Below are 13,124 nucleotides of genomic sequence, written 5' to 3'. Positions count from 1 at the left end.
TTGCTAGCCTTATTTCTGTGGAATCTGAGAACAGATATTTCGGATCCCTTTGAAGACTATAGGTCCAAAGGAAATATGCTCCGATAACAAAGAGAAAGAAGCTTTCTGAGAAACTTCTTTGTGTTCTGTGAAATCATCTCACAGAGTTACAGCTTTCGCCTCTAGTTGCCTTTCGCAAAGACAGTTCTTGTGGAATTGGCAAAGTGAAATTTGGAAGCCATTGAGGGCTATGGTGAAAAAGGAAATATCCTCAGATGAAATCTGGAAAGAAGCTTTCTGAGAAACTGCTCTGTGATGTGTGACTACCACTCACAGAGTTATATCTGTATTTCTTGGTCTCTTTGCTAGCCTTATTTCTGTGGAATCTGAGAACATATATTTCGGATCCCTTTGAAGACTATAGGGCCAAAGGAAATATCCTCCGATAACAAAGAGAAAGAAGCTTTCTGAGAAACTTCTTTGTGTTCTGTGAAATCATCTCACAGAGTTACAGCTTTCCCCTCAATAAGCCTTTCGCTAAGACAGTTCTTGTGGAATTGGCAAAGTGATATTTGGAAGCCCATAGAGGGCTATGGTGAAAAAGGAAATATCCTCAGATGAAATCTGGAAAGAAGCTTTCTGAGAAACTTCTCTGTGATGTGTGACTTCCACTCAGAGAGTTACATCTGTATTTCGTGGATCTCTTTGCTAGCCTTATTTCTGGGGAATCTGAGAACAGATATTTCGGATCCCTTTGAAGACTATAGGGCCAAAGGAAATATCCTCCGATAACAAAGAGAAAGAAGCTTTCTGAGAAACTTCTTTGTGTTCTGTGAAATCATCTCACAGAGTTACAGCTTTCCTCTCAAGAAACCTTTCGCTAAGACAGTTCTTGTGGAATTGGCAAAGTGATATTTGGAAGCCCATAGAGGGCTATGGTGAAAAAGGAAATACCCTCAGATGAAATCTGGAAAGAAGCATTCTGAGAAACTGCTCTGTGATGTGTGACTTCCACTCACAGAGTTACATCTGCATTTCGTGGATCTCTTTGCTAGCCTTATTTCTGTGGAATCTGAGAACAGATATTTCCCATCCGTTTGAAGACTATAGGGCCAAAGGAAATATCCTCCGATAACAAAGAGAAAGAAGCTTTCTGAGAAACTTCTTTGTGTTCTGTGAAATCATCTCACAGAGTTACAGCTTTCCTCTCAAGAAGCCTTTCGCTAAGACAGTTCTTGTGGAATTGGCAAAGTGATATTTGGAAGCCCTTAGAGGGCTATGGTGAAAAAGGAAATATCCTCAGGTGAAATCTGGAAGGAAGCTTTCTGAGAAACTTCTCTGTGGTGTGTGACTTCCACTCACAGAGTTACATCTGTATTTCGTGGATCTCTTTAATAGCCTTATTTCTGTGGAATCTGAGAACAGATATTTCGGATCCCTTTGAAGACTATAGGGCCAAAGGAAATATCCTCCGAAAACAAAGAGAAAGAAGCTTTCTGAGAAACTTCTTTTGTGTTCTGTGAAATCATCTCACAGAGTTACAGCTTTCCCCTCAAAAGCCTTTCGCTAAGACAGTTCTTGTGGAATTGGCAAAGTGATATTTGGAAGCCCAGAGAGGGCTATGGTGAAAAAGGAAATATCCTCAGATGAAATCTGGAAGGAAGCTTTCTGAGATACTGCTCTGTGATTTGTGATTTCCACTCACAGAGTTACATCTGTATTTCGTGGATCTCTTTGCTAGCCTTATTTCTGTGGAATCTGAGAACAGATATTTCGGATCCCTTTGAAGACTATAGGGCCAAAGGAAATATCCTCCGATAACAAAGAGAAAGAAGCTTTCTGAGAAACTTCTTTGTGTTCTGTGAAATCATCTCACAGAGTTACAGGTTTCCCCTCAAGAAGCCTTTCGCTAAGACGGTTCTTGTGGAATTGGCAAAGTGATATTTGGAAGCCCATAGAGGGCTATGGTGAAAAAGGAAATATCCTCAGATGAAATCTGGAAAGAAGGTTTCTGAGAAACTGCTCTGTGATGTGGGACTTCCACTCACAGAGTTACATCTGTATTTCGTGGATCTCTTTGCTAGCCTTATTTCTGTGGCATCTGAGAACAGATATTTCGGATCCCTTTGAAGACTATAGGGCCAAAGGAAATATCCTCTGATAACAAATGAAAGAAGCTTTCTGAGAAACTTCTTTGTGTTCTGTGAAATCATCTCACACAGTTACAGCTTTCCCCTCAAGAAGCCTTTCGCTAAGACGGTTCTTGTGGAATTGGCAAAGTGATATTTGGAAGCCCATAGAGGGCTATGGTGAAAAAGGAAATATCCTCAGATGAAATCTGGAAAGAAGCCTTCTGAGAAACTGCTTAGTGTTCTGTTAATTCATCTCATAGAGTTACATCTGTATTTCGTGGATCTGTTTGCTAGCCTTATTTCTGTGGAATCTGAGAACAGATATTTCGGATCCCTTTGAAGACTATAGGGCCAAAGGATATATCCTCCGATAACAAAGAGAAAGAAGCTTTCTGAGAAACTTCTTTGTGTTCTGTGAAATCATAGCACGGATTTACAGCTTTCCCCTCAAGAAGCCTTTCCCTAAGACAGTTCTTGTGGAATTGGCAAAGTGATATTTGGAAGCCCATAGAGAGCTATGGTGAAAAAGGAAATATCCTCAGATGAAATCTGGAAAGAAGCTTTCTGAGATACTGCTCTGTGATGTGTGAATTCCACTCACAGAGTTACATCTGTATTTCGTGGATCTCTTTGCTAGCCTTATTTCTGTGGCATCTGAGAACAGATATTTCGGATCCCTTTGAAGACTATAGGGCCAAAGGAAATATCCTCCGATAACAAAGAGAAAGAAGCTTTCTGAGAAACTTCTTTTGTGTTCTGTGAAATCATCTCACAGAGTTACAGCTTTCCCCTCAAGAAGCCTTTCGCTAAGACAGTTCTTGTGGAATTGGCAACGTGATATTTGGAAGCCCATAGAGGGCTATGGTGAAAAAGGAAATATCCTCAGATCAAATCTGGAAAGAAGCTTCCTGAGAAGCTGCTCTGTGATGTGTGACTTCCACTCACAGAGTTACATCTGTATTTCGTGGATCTCTTTGCTAGCCTTATTTCTGTGGAATCTGAGAACAGATATTTCGGATCCCTTTGAAGACTATAGGTCCAAAGGAAATATCCTCCGATAACAAAGATAAAGAAGCTTTCTGAGAAACTTCTTTGTGTTCTGTGAAATCATCTCACAGAGTTACAGCTTTCCCCTCAATTAGCCTTTCGCTAAGACGGTTCTTGTGGAATTGGCAAAGTGATATTTGGAAGCCCATAGAGGGCTATGGTGTAAAAGGAAACATCCTCAGATGAAATCTGGAAAGAAGCTTTCTGAGAAACTGCTTAGTGTTCTGTAAATTCATCTAACAGAGTTACATCTGTATTTCGTGGATCTCTTTGCTAGCCTTATTTCTGTGGAATCTGAGAACAGATATTTCGGATCCCTTTGAAGACTATAGGGCCAAAGGAAATATCCTCCGATAACAAAGAGAAAGAAGCTTTCTGAGAAACTTCTTTGTGTTCTGTGAAATCATCTCACAGAGTTACAGCTTTCGCCTCTAGTTGCCTTTCGCAAAGACAGTTCTTTTGGAATTGGCAAAGTGATATTTGGAAGCCATTGAGGGCTATGGTGAAAAAGGAAATATCCTCAGATGAAATCTGGAAAGAAGCATTCTGAGAAACTGCTCTGTGATGTGTGACTACCACTCACAGAGTTATATCTGTATTTCTTGGTCTCTTTGCTAGCCTTATTTCTGTGGAATCTGAGAACAGATATTTCGGATCCCTTTGAAGACTATAGGGCCAAAGGAAATATCCTCCGATAACAAAGAGAAAGAAGCTTTCTGAGAAACTTCTTTGTGTTCTGTGAAATCATCTCACAGAGTTACAGCTTTCCCCTCAATAAGCCTTTCGCTAAGACAGTTCTTGTTGAATTGGCAAAGTGATATTTGGAAGCCCATAGTGATCTATGGTGAAAAAGGAAATATCCTCAGATGAAATCTGGAAAGAAGCTTTCTGAGAAACTTCTCTGTGATGTGTGACTTCCACTCAGAGAGTTACATCTGTATTTCGTGGATCTCTTTGCTAGCCTTATTTCTGTGGAATCTGAGAACAGATATTTCGGATCCCTTTGAAGACTATAGGGCCAAAGGAAATATCCTCCGATAAGAAAGAGAAAGAAGCTTTCTGAGAAACTTCTTTGTGTTCTGTGAAATCATCTCACAGAGTTACAGCTTTCCCCTCAAGAAACCTTTCGCTAAGACAGTTCTTGTGGAATTGGCAAAGTGATATTTGGAAGCCCATAGAGGGCTATGGTGAAAAAGGAAATACCCACAGATGAAATCTGGAAAGAAGCATTCTGAGAAACTGCTCTGTGATGTGTGACTTCCACTCACAGAGTTACATCTGTATTTCGTGGATGTCTTTGCTAGCCTTATTTCTGTGGAATCTGAGAACAGATATTTCCCATCCGTTTGAAGACTATAGGGCCAAAGGAAATATCCTCCGATAACAAAGAGAAAGAAGCTTTCTGCGAAACTTCTTTGTGTTCTGTGAAATCATCTCACAGAGTTACAGCTTTCCTCTCAAGAAGCCTTTCGCTAAGACAGTTCTTGTGGAATTGGCAAAGTGATATTTGGAAGCCATTGAGGGCTATGGTGAAAAAGGAAATATCCTCAGATGAAATCTGGAAAGAAGCCTTCTGAGAAACTGCTTAGTGTTCTGTTAATTCATCTCATAGAGTTACATCTGTATTTCGTGGATCTCTTTGCTAGCCTTATTTCTGTGGAATCTGAGAACAGATATTTCGGATCCCTTTGAAGACTATAGGGCCAAAGGAAATATCCTCCGATAACAAAGAGAAAGAAGCTTTCTGAGAAACTTCTTTGTGTTCTGTGAAATCATAGCACGGATTTACAGCTTTCCCCTCAAGAAGCCTTTCCCTAAGACAGTTCTTGTGGAATTGGCAAAGTGATATTTGGAAGCCCATAGAGGGCTATGGTGAAAAAGGAAATATCCTCAGATGAAATCTGGAAAGAAGCTGCCTGAGATACTGATCTGTGATGTGTGACTTCCACTCACAGAGTTACATCTGTATTTCGTGGATCTCTTTGCTAGCCTTATTTCTGTGGCATCTGAGAACAGATATTTCGGATCCCTTTGAAGACTATAGGGCCAAAGGAAATATCCTCCGATAACAAAGAGAAAGAAGCTTTCTGAGAAACTTCTTTTGTGTTCTGTGAAATCATCTCACAGAATTACAGCTTTCCCCTCAAGAAGCCTTTCGCTAAGACAGTTCTTGTGGAATTGGCAACGTGATATTTGGAAGCCCATAGAGGGCTATGGTGAAAAAGGAAATATCCTCAGATCAAATCTGGAAAGAAGCTTCCTGAGAAGCTGCTCTGTGATGTGTGACTTCCACTCACAGAGTTACATCTGTATTTCGTGGATCTCTTTGCTAGCCTTATTTCTGTGGAATCTGAGAACAGATATTTCGGATCCCTTTGAAGACTATAGGTCCAAAGGAAATATCCTCCGATAACAAAGATAAAGAAGCTTTCTGAGAAACTTCTTTGTGTTCTGTGAAATCATCTCACAGAGTTACAGCTTTCCCCTCAAGTAGCCTTTCGCTAAGACGGTTCTTGTGGAATTGGCAAAGTGATATTTGGAAGCCCATAGAGGGCTATGGTGTAAAAGGAAACATCCTCAGATGAAATCTGGAAAGAAGCTTTCTGAGAAACTGCTTAGTGTTCTGTAAATTCATCTAACAGAGTTACATCTGTATTTCGTGGATCTCTTTGCTAGCCTTATTTCTGTGGAATCTGAGAACAGATATTTCGGATCCCTTTGAAGACTATAGGTCCAAAGGAAATATGCTCCGATAACAAAGAGAAAGAAGCTTTCTGAGAAACTTCTTTGTGTTCTGTGAAATCATCTCACAGAGTTACAGCTTTCGCCTCTAGTTGCCTTTCGCAAAGACAGTTCTTGTGGAATTGGCAAAGTGATATTTGGAAGCCATTGAGGGCTATGGTGAAAAAGGAAATATCCTCAGATGAAATCTGGAAAGAAGCTTTCTGAGAAACTGCTCTGTGATGTGTGACTACCACTCACAGAGTTATATCTGTATTTCTTGGTCTCTTTGCTAGCCTTATTTCTGTGGAATCTGAGAACAGATATTTCGGATCCCTTTGAAGACTATAGGGCCAAAGGAAATATCCTCCGATAACAAAGAGAAAGAAGCTTTCTGAGAAACTTCTTTGTGTTCTGTGAAATCATCTCACAGAGTTACAGCTTTCCCCTCAATAAGCCTTTCGCTAAGAGAGTTCTTGTTGAATTGGCAAAGTGATATTTGGAAGCCCATAGAGATCTATGGTGAAAAAGGAAATATCCTCAGATGAAATCTGGAAAGAAGCTTTCTGAGAAACTTCTCTGTGATGTGTGACTTCCACTCAGAGAGTTACATCTGTATTTCGTGGATCTCTTTGCTAGCCTTATTTCTGTGGAATCTGAGAACAGATATTTCGGATCCCTTTGAAGACTATAGGGCCAAAGGAAATATCCTCCGATAACAAAGAGAAAGAAGCTTTCTGAGAAACTTCTTTGTGTTCTGTGAAATCATCTCACAGAGTTACAGCTTTCCCCTCAAGAAACCTTTCGCTAAGACAGTTCTTGTGGAATTGGCAAAGTGATATTTGGAAGCCCATAGAGGGCTATGGTGAAAAAGGAAATACCCACAGATGAAATCTGGAAAGAAGCATTCTGAGAAACTGCTCTGTGATGTGTGACTTCCACTCACAGAGTTACATCTGTATTTGGTGGATGTTTTTGCTAGCCTTATTTCTGTGGAATCTGAGAACAGATATTTCCCATCCGTTTGAAGACTATAGGGCCAAAGGAAATATCCTCCGATAACAAAGAGAAAGAAGCTTTCTGAGAAACTTCTTTGTGTTCTGTGAAATCATCTCACAGAGTTACAGCTTTCCTCTCAAGAAGCCTTTCGGTAAGACAGTTCTTGTGGAATTGGCAAAGTGATATTTGGAAGCCATTGAGGGCTATGGTGAAAAAGGAAATATCCTCAGATGAAATCTGGAAAGAAGCTTTCTGAGAGACTGCTCTGTGATGTGTGACTTCCACTCACCGAGATATATCTGTATTTCGTGGATCTATTTGCTAGCCTTATTTCTGTGGAATCTGAGAACAGATATTTCGGATCCCTTTGAAGACTAAAGGGCCAAAGGAAATATCCTCCGATAACAAAGAGAAAGAAGCTTTCTGAGAAACTTCTTTGTGTTCTGTGAAATCATCTCACAGAGTTACAGCTTTCCTCTCAAGAAGCCTTTCGCTAAGACAGTTCTTGTGGAATTGGCAAAGTGATATTTGGAAGCCCTTAGAGGGCTATGGTGAAAAAGGAAATATCCTCAGGTGAAATCTGGAAGGAAGCTTTCTGAGAAACTTCTCTGTGGTGTGTGACTTCCACTCACAGAGTTACATCTGTATTTCGTGGATCTCTTTAATAGCCTTATTTCTGTGGAATCTGAGAAGAGATATTTCGGATCCCTTTGAAGACTATAGGGCCAAAGGAAATATCCTCCGAAAACAAAGAGAAAGAAGCTTTCTGAGAAACTTCTTTTGTGTTCTGTGAAATCATCTCACAGAGTTACACCTTTCCCCTCAAAAGCCTTTGCTAAGACAGTTCTTGTGGAATTGGCAAAGTGATATTTGGAAGCCCAGAGAGGGCTATGGTGAAAAAGGAAATCTCCTCTGATGAAATCTGGAAGGAAGCTTTCTGAGAAACTGCTCTGTGATGTGTGACTTCCACTCACAGAGTTACATCTGTATTTCGTGGATCTCTTTGCTAGCCTTATTTCTGTGGAATCTGAGAACAGATATTTCGGATCCCTTTGAAGACTATAGGGCCAAAGGAAATATCCTCCGATAACAAAGAGAAAGAAGCTTTCTGAGAAACTTCTTTGTGTTCCGTGAAATCATCTCACAGAGTTACAGGTTTCCCCTCAAGAAGCCTTTCGCTAAGTCGGTTCTTGTGGAATTGGCAAAGTGATATTTGGAAGCCCATAGAGGGCTAAGGTGAAAAAGGAAATATCCTCAGATGAAATCTGGAAAGAAGGTTTCTGAGAAACTGCTCTGTGATGTGGGACTTCCACTCAAAGAGTTACATCTGTATTTCGTGGATCTCTTTGCTAGCCTTATTTCTGTGGCATCTGAGAACAGATATTTCGGATCCCTTTGAAGACTATAGGTCCAAAGGAAATATCCTCCGATAACAAATGAAAGAAGCTTTCTGAGAAACTTCTTTGTGTTCTGTGAAATCATCTCACAGAGTTACAGCTTTCCCCTCAAGAAGCCTTTCGCTAAGACGGTTCTTGTGGAATTGGCAAAGTGATATTTGGAAGCCCATAGATTGCTATGGTGAAAAAGGAAATATCGTCAGATGAAATCTGGAAAGAAGCTTTCTGAGAAACTGCTCTGTGATGTGTGACTTCCACTCACAGAGTTACATCTGTATTTCGTGGATCTCTTTAATAGCCTTATTTCTGTGGAATCTGAGAACAGATATTTCGGATCCCTTTGAAGACAATAGGGCCAAAGGAAATATCCTCCGATAACAAAGAGAAAGAAGCTTTCTGAGAAACTTCTTTGTGTTCTGTGAAATCATCTCACAGAGTTACACCTTTCCCCTCAAGAAGCCTTTCGCTAAGACAGTTCTTGTGGAATTGGCAAAGTGATATTTGGAAGCCCATAGAGGGCTATGGTGAAAAAGGAAATATCCTCAGATGAAATCTGGAAAGAAGCTTTCTGAGAAACTTCTCTGTGATGTGTGACTTCCACTCACCGAGTTACATCTGTATTTCGTGGATCTCTTTGCTAGCCTTATTTCTGTGGAATCTGAGAACAGATATTTCGGATCCCCTTGAAGACTATAGGGCCAAAGGAAATATCCTCCGATAACAAAGACAAAGAAGCTTTCTGAGAAACTTCTTTGTGTTCTGTGAAATCATCTCACAGAGTTACAGCTTTCCCCTCAAGAAGGCTTTCGCTAAGACGGTTGTTGTGGAATTGGCAAAGTGATATTTGGAAGCCCATAGAGGGCTATGGTGAAAAAGGAAATATCCTCAGATGAAATCTGGAAAGAAGCTTTCTGAGAAACTGCTCTGTGATGTGTGACTTCCACTCACACAGTTACATCTGTATTTCGTGGATCTCTTTGCTAGTCTTATTTCTGTGGAATCTGAGAACAGATATTTCGGATCCCTTTGAAGTCTATAGGGCCAAAGGAAATATCCTCCGATAACAAAGAGAAAGAAGCTTTCTGAGAAACTTCTTTGTGTTCTATGAAATCCTCTCACAGAGTTACTGCTTTCCCCTCAAGAAGGCTTTCGCTAAGACGGTTCTTGTGGAATTGGCAAAGTGATATTTGGAAGACCATAGAGGGCTATGGTGAAAAAGGAAATATCCTCAGATGAAATCTGGAAAGAAGCCTTCTGAGAAACTGCTCTGTGATGTGTGACTTCCACTCAGAAAGTTACATATGTATTTCGTGGATCTCTTTGCTAGCCTTATTTCTGTGGAATCTGAGAACAGATATTTCGGAACTCTTTGAAGACTATAGAGCCAAAGGAAATATCCTCCGATAACAAAGAGAAAGAAGCTTTCTGAGAAACTTCTTTGTGTTCTGTGAAATCATCTCACAGAGTTACAGCTTTCCCCTCAAGAAGGCTTTCGCTAAGACGGTTCTTGTGGAACAGGCAAAGTGATATTTGGAAGCCCATAGAGGGCTATGGTGAAAAAGGAAATATCCTCAGATGAAATCTGGAAAGAAGCATTCTGAGAAACTGCTCTGGGATGTGTGACTTCCACTCACAGAGTTACATCTGTATTTCGTGGATCTCTTTGCTAGCCTTATTTCTGTGGAATCTGAGAACAGATATTTCGGATCCCTTTCAACACTATAGGGCCAAAGGAAATATCCTCCGATAACAAAGAGAAAAAAGCTTTCTGAGAAACCTCTTGTGTTCTGTGAAATCATCTCACAGAGTTACAGCTTTCCCCTCAAGAAGCCTTTCGCTAAGACGGTTCTTGTGGCATTGGCAAAGTGATATTTGGAAGCCCATAAAGGGCTATGGTGTAAAAGGAAACATCCTCAGATGAAATCTGGAAAGAAGCTTTCTGAGAAACTGCTTAGTGTTCTGTAAATTCATCTCACAGATTTACATCTGTATTTCGTGGAACTCTTTGCTAGCCTTATTTCTGTGGAATCTGAGAACAGATATTTCGGATCCCTTTGAAGACTATAGGTCCAAAGGAAATATCCTCCGATAACAAAGAGAAAGAAGCTTTCTGAGAAACTTCTTTGTGTTCTGTGAAATCATCTCACAGAGTTACAGCTTTCGCCTCTAGTAGCCTTTCGCAAAGACTGTTCTTGTGGAATTGGCAAAGTGATATTTGGAAGCCATTGAGGGCTATGGTGAAAAAGGAAATATCCTCAGATGAAATCTGGAAAGAAGCTTTCTGAGAAACTGCTCTGTGATGTGTGACTACCACTCACAGAGTTACATCTGTATTTCTTGGTCTCTTTGCTAGCCTTATTTCTGTTGAATCTGAGAACAGATATTTCGGATCCCTTTGAAGACTATAGGGCCAAAGGAAATATCCTCCGATAACAAAGAGAAAGAAGCTTTCTGAAAAACTTCTTTGTGTTCTGTGAAATCATCTCACAGAGTTACAGCTTTCCCCTCAATAAGCCTTTCGCTAAGACAGTTCTTGTGGAATTGGCAAAGTGATATTTGGAAGCCCCTAGAGGGCTATGGTGAAAAAGGAAATATCCTCAGATGAAATCTGGAAAGAATCTTTCTGAGAAACTTCTCTGTGATGTGTGACTTCCACTCACAGAGGTACATCTGTATTTCGTGGATCTCTTTGCTAGCCTTATTTCTGTGGAATCTGAGAACAGATATTTCGGATCCCTTTGAAGACTATAGTGTCAAAGTAAATATCCTCCGATAACAAAGAGAAAGAAGCTTTCTGAGAAACTTCTTTGTGTTCTCTGAAATCATCTCATAGAGTTACAGGTTTCCCCTCAAGAAACCTTTCGCTAAGACAGTTCTTGTGGAATTGGCAAAGTGATATTTGGAAGCCCATAGAGGGCTATGGTGAGAAAGGAAATACCCTCAGATGAAATCTGGAAAGAAGCATTCTGAGAAACTGCTCTGTGATGTGTGACTTCCCCTCACAGAGTTACATCTGTATTTCTTAGAACTCTTTGCTAGCCTTGTTTCTGTGGAATCTGAGAACAGATATTTCCCATCCGTTTGAAGACTATAGGGCCAAAGGAAATATCCTCCGATAACAAAGAGAAAGAAGCTTTCTCAGAAACTTCTTTGTGTTCTGTGAAATCATCTCACAGAGTTACAGCTTTCCTCTCAAGAAGCCTTTCGCTAAGACAGTTCTTGTGGAATTGGCAAAGTGATATTTGGAAGCCCTTAGAGGGCTATGGTGAAAAAGGAAATATCCTCAGATGAAATCTGGAAAGAAGCTTTCTGAATAACTTCTCAGTGGTGTGTGACTTCCACTCACAGAGTTACATCTGTATTTCGTGGATCTCTTTGCTAGCCTTATTTCTGTGGAATCTGAGAACAGATATTTCGGATCCCTTTGAAGACTATGGGGCCAAAGGAAATATCCTCCGATAACAAAGAGAAAGAAGCTTTCTGAGAAACTTCTTGTGTTCTGTGAAATCATCTCACAGAGTTACAGCTTTCCCCTCAAGAAGCCTTTCGCTAAGACAGTTCTTGTGGAATTGGCAAAGTGATATTTGGAAGCCTTTGAGGGCTATGGTGAAAAAGGGACTATCCTCAGATGAAATCTGGAAAGAAGCTTTCTGAGAAACTGCTCTGTGATGTGGGACTTCCACTCACAGAGTTATAGCTGTATTTCGTGGATCTCTTTGCTAGCCTTATTTCTGTGGAATCTGAGAACAGATATTTCGGATCCCTTTGAAGACTATAGGTCCAAAGGAAATATCCTCCGATAACAAATGAAAGAAGCTTTCTGAGAAACTTCTTTGTGTTCTGTGAAATCATCTCACAGAGTTACAGTTTTCCCCTCAAGAAGCCTTTCGCTAATTGGTTTTTGTGGAATTGGCAAAGTGATATTTGGAAGCCCATAGAGGGCTATGGTGAAAAAGGAATTATCCTCTGTTCAAATCTGGAAAGAAGCTTCCTGAGAAGCTGCTCTGTGATGTGTGACTTCCACTCACAGAGTTAAATCTGTATTTCGTGGATCTCTTTGCTAGCCTTATTTCTGTGGAATCTGAGAACAGATATTTCGGATCCCTTTGAAGACTATAGGGCCATAGGAAATATCCTCCGATAACAAAGAGAAAGAAGCTTTCTGAGAAACTTCTTTGTGTTCTGTGAAATCATCTCACAGAGTTACAGCTTTCCCCTCAAGAAGCCTTTCGCTAAGACAGTTCTTGTGGAATTGGCAAAGTGATATTTGGAAGCCCATACAGGGCTATGGTGAAAAAGGAAATATCCTCAGATGAAATCAGGAAAGAAGCTTTATGAGAAACTGCTCTGTGATGTGTGACTTCCACTCACAGAGTTACATCTGTATTTCGTGGATCTCTTTAATAGCCTTATTTCTGTGGAATCTGAGAACAGATATTTCGGATCCCTTTGAAGTCTATAGGGCCAAAGGAAATATCCTCCGATAACAAAGAGAAAGAAGCTTTCTGAGAAACCTCTTTGTGTTCTGTGAAATCATCTCACAGAGTTACACCTTTCCCCTCAAAAGCCTTTCGCTAAGACAGTTCTTGTGGAATTGGCAAAGTGATATTTGGAAGCCCTTAGAGGGCTCTGGTGAAAAAGGAAATATCCTCAGATGAAATCTGGAAAGAAGCTTTCTGAGAAACTGCTCTGTGATGTGTGACTTCCACTCACAGAGTTACATCTGTATTTCGTGGATCTCTTTGCTAGCCTTATTTCTGTGGAATCTGAGAACAGATATTTCGGATCCCTTTGAAGACTATAGGGCCAAAGGAAATATCCTCCGATAACAAAGAGAAAGAAGCTTTCT

Source organism: Macaca mulatta, chromosome 17 (assembly GCF_049350105.2).
Source record: "Macaca mulatta isolate MMU2019108-1 chromosome 17, T2T-MMU8v2.0, whole genome shotgun sequence".
NCBI lineage: Eukaryota > Metazoa > Chordata > Mammalia > Primates > Cercopithecidae > Macaca > Macaca mulatta.
This window is presented reverse-complemented; position numbering follows the sequence as displayed.